This window comes from Halichoerus grypus, chromosome 3, assembly GCF_964656455.1.
Source record: "Halichoerus grypus chromosome 3, mHalGry1.hap1.1, whole genome shotgun sequence".
Classification (NCBI taxonomy): Eukaryota; Metazoa; Chordata; class Mammalia; order Carnivora; family Phocidae; genus Halichoerus; species Halichoerus grypus.
In genome coordinates, this window is record NC_135714.1 from 156000192 (window position 1) to 156008383 (window position 8192).

Here is an 8192-nt window from a genome sequence, read left to right on the forward strand (position 1 = left end):
GGAGTGATTACCTAGGTATCTGTTATACGGATACAATCAAGTGTTCACTGTGACTGGAACTTTCATCCGTCACCTAATGGGCCTTCACAACAGTTCACTGAGGTAAATAACAGTATTCCTATTTTGTAGAAAGGAGGCTTGGAAAAGGTAAATAATTTGTCCACAGCCACCCAGAGCAGGGCTGAATATAAACCCATTATTGGCATGTAATGATACGTCATCGGAGTCTATTATGGATAATGGAATGAAATCACGTAATGTAAATTTGTTATTAGAATACATTTCATTTTTGGGCGCCTGCGTGGCTCAGTTGGTTAAGCGTCTGACTCTTGATCTCAGCCCAGGTCATGATCTCAGGGTTGTGAGTTCAAGCCCCACATTGGGCTCCGTGCTGGGCATGGAGCCTACTTAAAAAAAAAAAAAATCAGAATACATTTCATTTTAAAAGAATAGTATGGTTATAAGTGTTCTGAGCAAAAAAAAAAAAAATGAACAAAGAAAAAAGTCATGGGCACAAGGATTAAATAACTGAAATCCTTCATCACCAAAGGACACCTACCTCTAATTAAACCAGGCACTACTGGGTTTGCTAAATGAACCACAGTTGAGGCCAACTCCCCCCAAAAACGACAAAAAAAACCCCAAACCTCAAAACCATGCCCTTGACTTCAAAAGGACTCTATTCCATTCATGAAGGCACAGCTGGCTGTCCTCCTTTCTTCCCTTATAATAGAATCCCTGATTTTTAGTTGGTCCTAGGCTGCCCCAAATAAAGACTGCATGTCCCAGTCTCCTTTGCAGGTATGGCCAGTGATTAAGTTCTGGGCAATGGTTGGTGAGTGCTAGTTATGTGTGCAGCTTCAGGATCATGCCGTCAAGGGAAGGGGCAAGCCTCCACCATTTCCTTTTCCACCTGCACCGAATGATGGAACCCAGAGCCACCATCTTGGTCTGTGGTGTTGAGAAATGAAGTCTGGGTCCCTAGTGCCATCAAGCCACAATGCTAGCCCTAGACATGGTCTGGGCCAACTTGAACTTTTACATGAGAAATTTAAATTTTTCACGTTGCTGCATTTGGGGCTTTTCTGTCACCATAGCTTCAAATGTACTTCTAATATACTATCACTCAGCCTATTTTCTTTTGTCTCTAAATTAAGGCAGAACCTCAATTTCCTCATCTATAAAATGGGAATAACTTACTACAGGGTTGTCAGAAGGACTAGAAATAACACATGTAAATTTCCCTGCTAGTGCCATGGCTGGCAATAAATGGAAGGTATTATATCCTGTTGCAACTTTTAAAAATGTGTTCCTGAAATAAAAATAATGGTTACTTTAAAATACTCCATCACTGGGGCGAATGGATGGCTCAGTCGGTTGAGCGTCTGACTCGATTTCAGCTCAGGTCATGATCTCAGGATCGTGATATCGAGCCCTGTGTTGGGCTCCACGCTGGGTGTGGAGCCTACTATAAAAAAGAGGGGGGAGGATTTACCTAAAATACTCCACCATACCCATTCCCCCAAATGTGGAGGGGAGAAGTGAGACAAAAATAGCAAATTTGATTACTGATGTAAGCTGAATGATGGGTAGGTGGGGGTTAATTATACTGTTCTCTCTCACATTGTGTTTGAAAATGTTCACAGTGAAAAAGTTAAAATAAATGAAATCTTTCCATGGAGGAAAAAAAAAAAATGGATTCCTGGACGTAATCCAAAGTGAATCTCTTCGGGAAAAATAAAACCATATTAAATCCATTAAGAAATTAATTTGGGGACCCAAGAGGGAGGGCAGATGGAGAAGTCAGAAGAATGTTTTTATTTTCCTTTTAAAGACAACAGGCAGAGTCTCAGTGCCACAGAGGGAGGGCAATTTCCACAGCTCCGGGCACCGCTGTCTGGCCTTGCGCAGCTCCCCAGGATGGCTGCAGGGCAGTGGGCTGCAGGGCGCTCGTGCAGGGTGCCCGTGTGGAAATGGAGCCTGCCTGCTGCCCTGCCCAGTTCGGTCCAGCTCCATGACTTCTGTGACTTTGGCTTTCTTGGCTCTCAATCCTTCACTCCCACCTGTGAGGGAGCTCGCCGGGTCCCCACAGCCTATGGATAAGCTCTGAAGCAATGGCATGGCCATATGAACCTTGTCTTGCACTACTGACATCTGCAATTCTAACAAATGCAGCTGGCTCTCTGTGCCTAGCCCACACTAGGAAGCATCAAGCGGCGTTGAGAGCAGGCTGCTACAGGCAGATTGGCTGTTAGCAGCAAGAAGCGCCTCTAAAAAAGAAAGAAAAAACGAAGTGCCTAGCAAATGCAAGAACGCTTAAAACACAGGCATCTGTGGCCATTTACAGGACAGAGACAAACAACCCTACATACTGCGCTAACTCCTGAGGGCACCCCTTTATTACCCAGCGCAGCACAGTAATTATTGTCTATTTTGTAAGTCACGAAGGAAAGTTTACATTATGTTCTGCATCCTATAAGAGGGGGAAAAAAAATCACACAACATATTTTTTAAAAAGTCTATTCAAAATACTTGCAATAAAGTAATTGGGTGCTCAGAGAGAAATTTCAGGAACATGGAAAATCCATTTAGATTTCATTTTGTCAAGTACCAAGTTGCCTGTCTGTACTGGAGTATCTTACCACCCTACCTCCTTCACAGTGAAGAGCAGCAGTGCGTAACCTTCACGGGGGACATCCAAACAAGGGGCTGAAAGCCTGAATGTCCACAGAGGCAAGGCAGGGGACGTGAAGGAAGCTAGCTGCATAGGGTCTGTGGCAAACTGGAGAACAAATGTCCCTCATTACAGGGAGCACCTGCTATTCAGCTCAAAAGTCTACTGCCCTGCAGAAGAGGAAGCTTAATGTAGCAATGCAGCAGAGCTTTCTTTTTCTAAAAGCAAAGACAGACAATGAACTACCCAAAAAGGAAATTAAGACAATAACTCCATTTGCAATAGTATCCAAAAGAATAAAATACTTAGGGATGAACTTCATGAAGGAGGCGGAAGACTGTAAAACATGGCTGAAGGAAATCACAGGACATAAATAATGGAATGGAAAGATAGCCTGTGTTCATGGATTGGAATACTCAGTATGGTTGTTAAGATGTCCATACTACCCAGAGTGGTCTACAGGTTTAATGCAATCTCTATAAAAATCCCAACAACATTTAATGCAAAAAAAAAAAAAAAATCCATCCTAAAATTCGTATGGAATCTTAAGGGATCCTGATGGCCAAATAATCTTTATAAAGAACAGAGTTGGAGGTCTCACACTTCTAGATTTCAAAACTTATTACAAAGCTACAGTAATGAAAAAATGTGGTACTGACAGAAAGACAGACATATAGACCAATGGAATAGAATAGATAGCACCAAAATACACTCTTGTGTATGTGGTCGAATGATCTTCAACAACGGTGCCAAGGCTATTCAATGCAGGAAAGGACAGTCTCTTCAACAAATGGTGTCAGGAAAACTGGCTATTCACATGCAAAAGAGTGAAATTGGACCCCTCCCTTACACCATATGTAAAAATTCATTCAAAATGGAGGGGCTCCTCGGTGACTCAGTCGGTTAAGGGTCCAACTCTTGGTTTTGGCTCAGGTCATGATCCCGGGGTCCTGGGAGCATTGGGCTCTCTGCTCAGAGGGTGCTTACCCTCTCTCTCTCTCTCCCTCTGCCCCTCCCCTCGCTTGTGCACTCTCTCTCAAATAAATAAATCTTAAAAAAATTAATTCAAAATAGATTGAAAACCTACTCGTAAGATCTAAAACTATAAAACCTTAGGAAAAAAATAGGGAAAAGCTTCATGACATTGGATTTGACAATGGTTTCTTGGATATGTCATCAAAAGGCAACAAAAATAGCTATAGATCAATTGGACTACATCAAAATAAATAATTTCTATGCATCGAAATCGACAAAGTGAAAATGCAACCTACAGAAGGGGAGGAAGTATCTGCGAGTTATATATCTGATAAGGGGTTAAAATCCAGAAGATAGAAAGAACTCATACGACTCAACAACAGAAAATTACCTAATTTAAAAATCTGCAAAGGACTCGAATCAACATTTCTCCAAAGATGATATCCAAATGGCCAACAAGCATATAGAAAGATGTTCAAGACCACTAATGATTAGGGAAATGTAAATAAAAACCACAAGGAGATATCACATCACACCCAATAGGATGCCTACAACGCAAAGAAAAGAAAAGAACAGAACAAGTGGAGGCCAGGATGTGAAGAAATTGGAACCCGTGTGCACTATTGGTAGGGACGTAAAATGGTGCAGCTACTATGTAAGACAGTATGGCAGTTCTTCAAAAAAAGTAAAAGTAGAATTACCATTATGATCCAGAGTCCACTTCTGGGCATATATCCAAATGAATTGAAAGCAGAGCCTCGAAGAGATGTTTATGCACCCATGTTCATAGCAGCATTATTCACAAGAGCCAAAAGTGGGAGCAACCCCAGCATCCATCGATGGATGAGTGGATAAACACAAATGTGTTCTACCCATACAATGGAATATTATTCAGCTTTAAAGGAGGAAGGAAACTCTAACACAGGCTACAACATGGATGAACTTTGAGGACATTATACTAAGGGAAATAACCCAGCACAAAAAGACAAATACTGTATGATTCCACTTATATGAGGTACCTAGAATAATCAAATTCATAGAGACAGGAAGTAGACTGGTGATTGCCAGGAGTTGGGGGAAGGAGGGAAAAAGATTTAATAGGTAAAGAGTTTCAGTTTTGCAAGATGGAAAGTTCTGGGTATTGGTTGCACAACAATGGGAATATACTTAACATTACTGAACTGTACACTTAGAAATGCTTAGGATGGTAAATTTTATGTTTATTTTAGCACAATTAATTTTAAAGAAATCTTGACTTTTTATGTAAAATCTCTTAATTTGCAAATGTTGGCAACTGTCCTGAACCTATAGTTGCCTACCTAATGGCAATTTCCCTCTCTTTCTTAATAAATAGCCAAGTCCCAAATGTATCTCAGTGGCCATCTCTCTACTTCCATGACTCAGGTATATCCTGACTGGTTCAAGTCAATCATAGTGGTCTTATTCCTCTTGCCAGTGATGCATTTAGAGGTGAGTGTGTGACCCAGTTCTGACCAACAAGGTGTGAGGAGAAGTCTTCTGGAGGGTTTTAGAAAAGGTTTCTTAGCTCTGAAAATGAGACATAGCTGAGGGAAATGGCCCTATTCCATTTATGGACATTGGCTGATATCAGGGTAAGATGCCTGGAGCTGTTGCAGTAATTTTCCAACCAAAAGGAAGCCATAGGCAGACCTGCAAGATGGAAAAGAATCTGGGGTCTCAGTGTCTTTGGGTTGGACATAGCCTTCTTGCCTCTAGACTTTTGGTGATATGAGATAATCCATCTGCTTACTGTTTAATCATTTTGAGTTGCATTTTAAAGGTGGAGGCTTACCAAATGTCCATTGACTGATGAATGGATAAAGAAGTTGTGGGATATATTATGTATAAAATATACTTTATATATATTTTTATATATATATATATAAATATATATAATGGAATATTACTCAGCCATAAAAAAGAATGAAAGCTTGCCATTTGCAATGACATGGATGGAGCTAGAGTGTATCATGCTAAGCGAAATAAATCAATCAGAAAAGGACAAATACCACATACCATATGATCACTCATATGTGGAATTTAAGAAACGAAACAAGTGAACATAGCAGGGGCAAAAATGAGGCAGGCAGCCATAGAACAGACTCTTAACTAGAGAGAACAAACTGAGGGTTGCTGGAGGAGAAGTGGGGGGGGGGGATGGGCTAAATGGGTGATGGGCATTAAGGAGGGCACTTGTGATGAGCACTGGGTGTTATATGTAAGTGATGAATCACTAAATTCTACCCCTGAAAATAATATTACACTGTATGTTAACTGGAATTTAAATAAAAACTTGAAACAAAAACAAAAAAATAAAAAATAAAAGTTGAAGTTTAGAAGATCATAAATTATGTATTATACAGAGGGGAAAAAACATGTGGATCAAATAAAAGAAGTCTTCAACCAATCTGACCCAGAGGCAGGCAATTCACTACCCTAGGTTTATCCCTAACCAGTTACATTAACACTACTTCTTATGGAAGTTCTCCCTGCATTATTCAAACTAAATCAGAGCCCCTACCCTCCTTTTTTCTCCATGGTTCAGGCTTCAGAGAAGGCCCCAGTCATCTCTATGTCCCACATCAAGCATTGGACTATAGTGATCTCCTTTAAGACTTCCATGGTATTTCTGTTGAATTAGCTCAATCATGTTTGCATCTCTGGTTGCCTATTTCTAGAAGTTGCTCTTGCAATTGCCAGCTCTGCAACTGTTGGACTCAGCAGCCATCCTATAGAACATTATCCCTTTATTAGTCTTTGATATGAAATCTGATTTTCATATATTAACAGAGCTACCCCAGCTTTGACTCCTGTTAGCGTATTTTTTTCTATCCTTTTTACTTATTTGTATGCTTATATTTAAAGTGGGTTCCTTTTAGGCAGCATACAGTTGGGTCTTATTTTTCTTTTAAAATCTAATCTTGTTAATCTAATCTCTGCCTTTTCTTTGCAGGAGTCACTTTCTAGTCTAGAAAAGAAAAAAAAAAAAAAAAAAGAATTCACCCATCTTTCTGCACCTAGGAATTTTTTTCTCTAACACAACATTTGAAAAATAGTTGTCATTCCTTACATACACTTTCATGGGTATAGCAGGGGTTTGGAAAGTGGCAGTGCTTGGCAAGAATGCCTGGGGTCTGGGATGGGGCAAGTCAGAGACAGCAAGAACTGCCAGTGGACTTTTGCATTAGTTCGGTAGGTATAAGAGAGAGCCTGAACTTCAAGGTCCTCTGGAAAAGTTCTTCAGAAGTTGGTGACAGACTGTTTATAGTCACCAAGATTTCTCTTTTCTGGTCTCTGGGTAAGTATTAGTCACCCTCTTTACTGAAATTATGCAAAGCATAAGAAAGTTCAGAGTGTTTGAGCTGCTGCTGAGAACTTGGAGCATTTAGTTGGATCTTTCCTTTTATGGTTGAGGAAAAGGAAGTCAGAAAAGTGCCCTGGGTCATGCCTTTGGCTAGTGGTGGGCCTTGGAATAGAACCAAGTCCTTTCCGGATTTCCCGAAAGCCTGGAGAACTTTATTGGTTGAACGGTAACTTTTGTATTCTGCTTAAAGAAAATAAGATCTATTTAATTTCTATTCTTCACCCCTGTTTTGATTTGTGGCCCCACTCAGAGTCTGAGAAAAACAATGACAAAACAAACAGGGAAAAGCCTGTAAGAACAGTATGAAATACACAGACAGCAAAACAGACGGACTGACAGAGCACTGGGACACACAGATAAGAGAACACAGTGAAAGAAAAGGAAACTAGAAAACAAGATTTTCAGGGAGGTGCCTGGAGTGTAGGGTTATTAGCCCCATCTTGTGGCCTTTTCAGAGACTGCCTCTCAGGTTAATTTTTGAATCAGTAACTGTTAACTCCAGATCTGATCTAGAACAGCGGGCCTCAAGATTTAGTGTGCCTGGGAATCCCTGGAGAGCACGTGAAAATGCAAATACCTGGGCCTTTCTCTCAGAGAGGCAAGGAGATCAAAGTGGGCCCAGGCATCTGCTTTTAAAAAGCTCCCCAGGTAATGCAGGAGGACCATGAACCATGCATAAGAAACACTGCAGAAGGCAGTAATTGGTGGTGTTCATCCCCTTGGCTTTGTGAGAAACAGGCTACTCTGAGGAAAAGTCTGGAAGACAACTGTCAAGAACTATAAAACGACTGAGATTTTAGCCTTTTTGCAAATGAACAAGTTAGCCTGTACCAGGTTCAAGAATGCTGGTAGGTGAGAGTCCTGCATCAGAGACAAAGAGAGGCTCATTACTAATGTGGGTAACAACAGTCCGAGAATTATCATTTGGGCCACTTTTCTGAGCCCCGATTCCCAGAATCCTCTGTGATGAGGGCCATGGCAGGCTGCCTTACAGAAGAGCAATTAGAAGCTCAGGGAAACAGAATCTCTCATACCGGAGATGAAGTCGGCCAGATCTTTGCCTGGAGGGAGACATTATTTGTTGTCCAAGGCTATTCACCACAGAAACATCCTTGAAAAGGTATTCCAAAAAAGGCAGTCAGTGCCTCTGCTCAAATA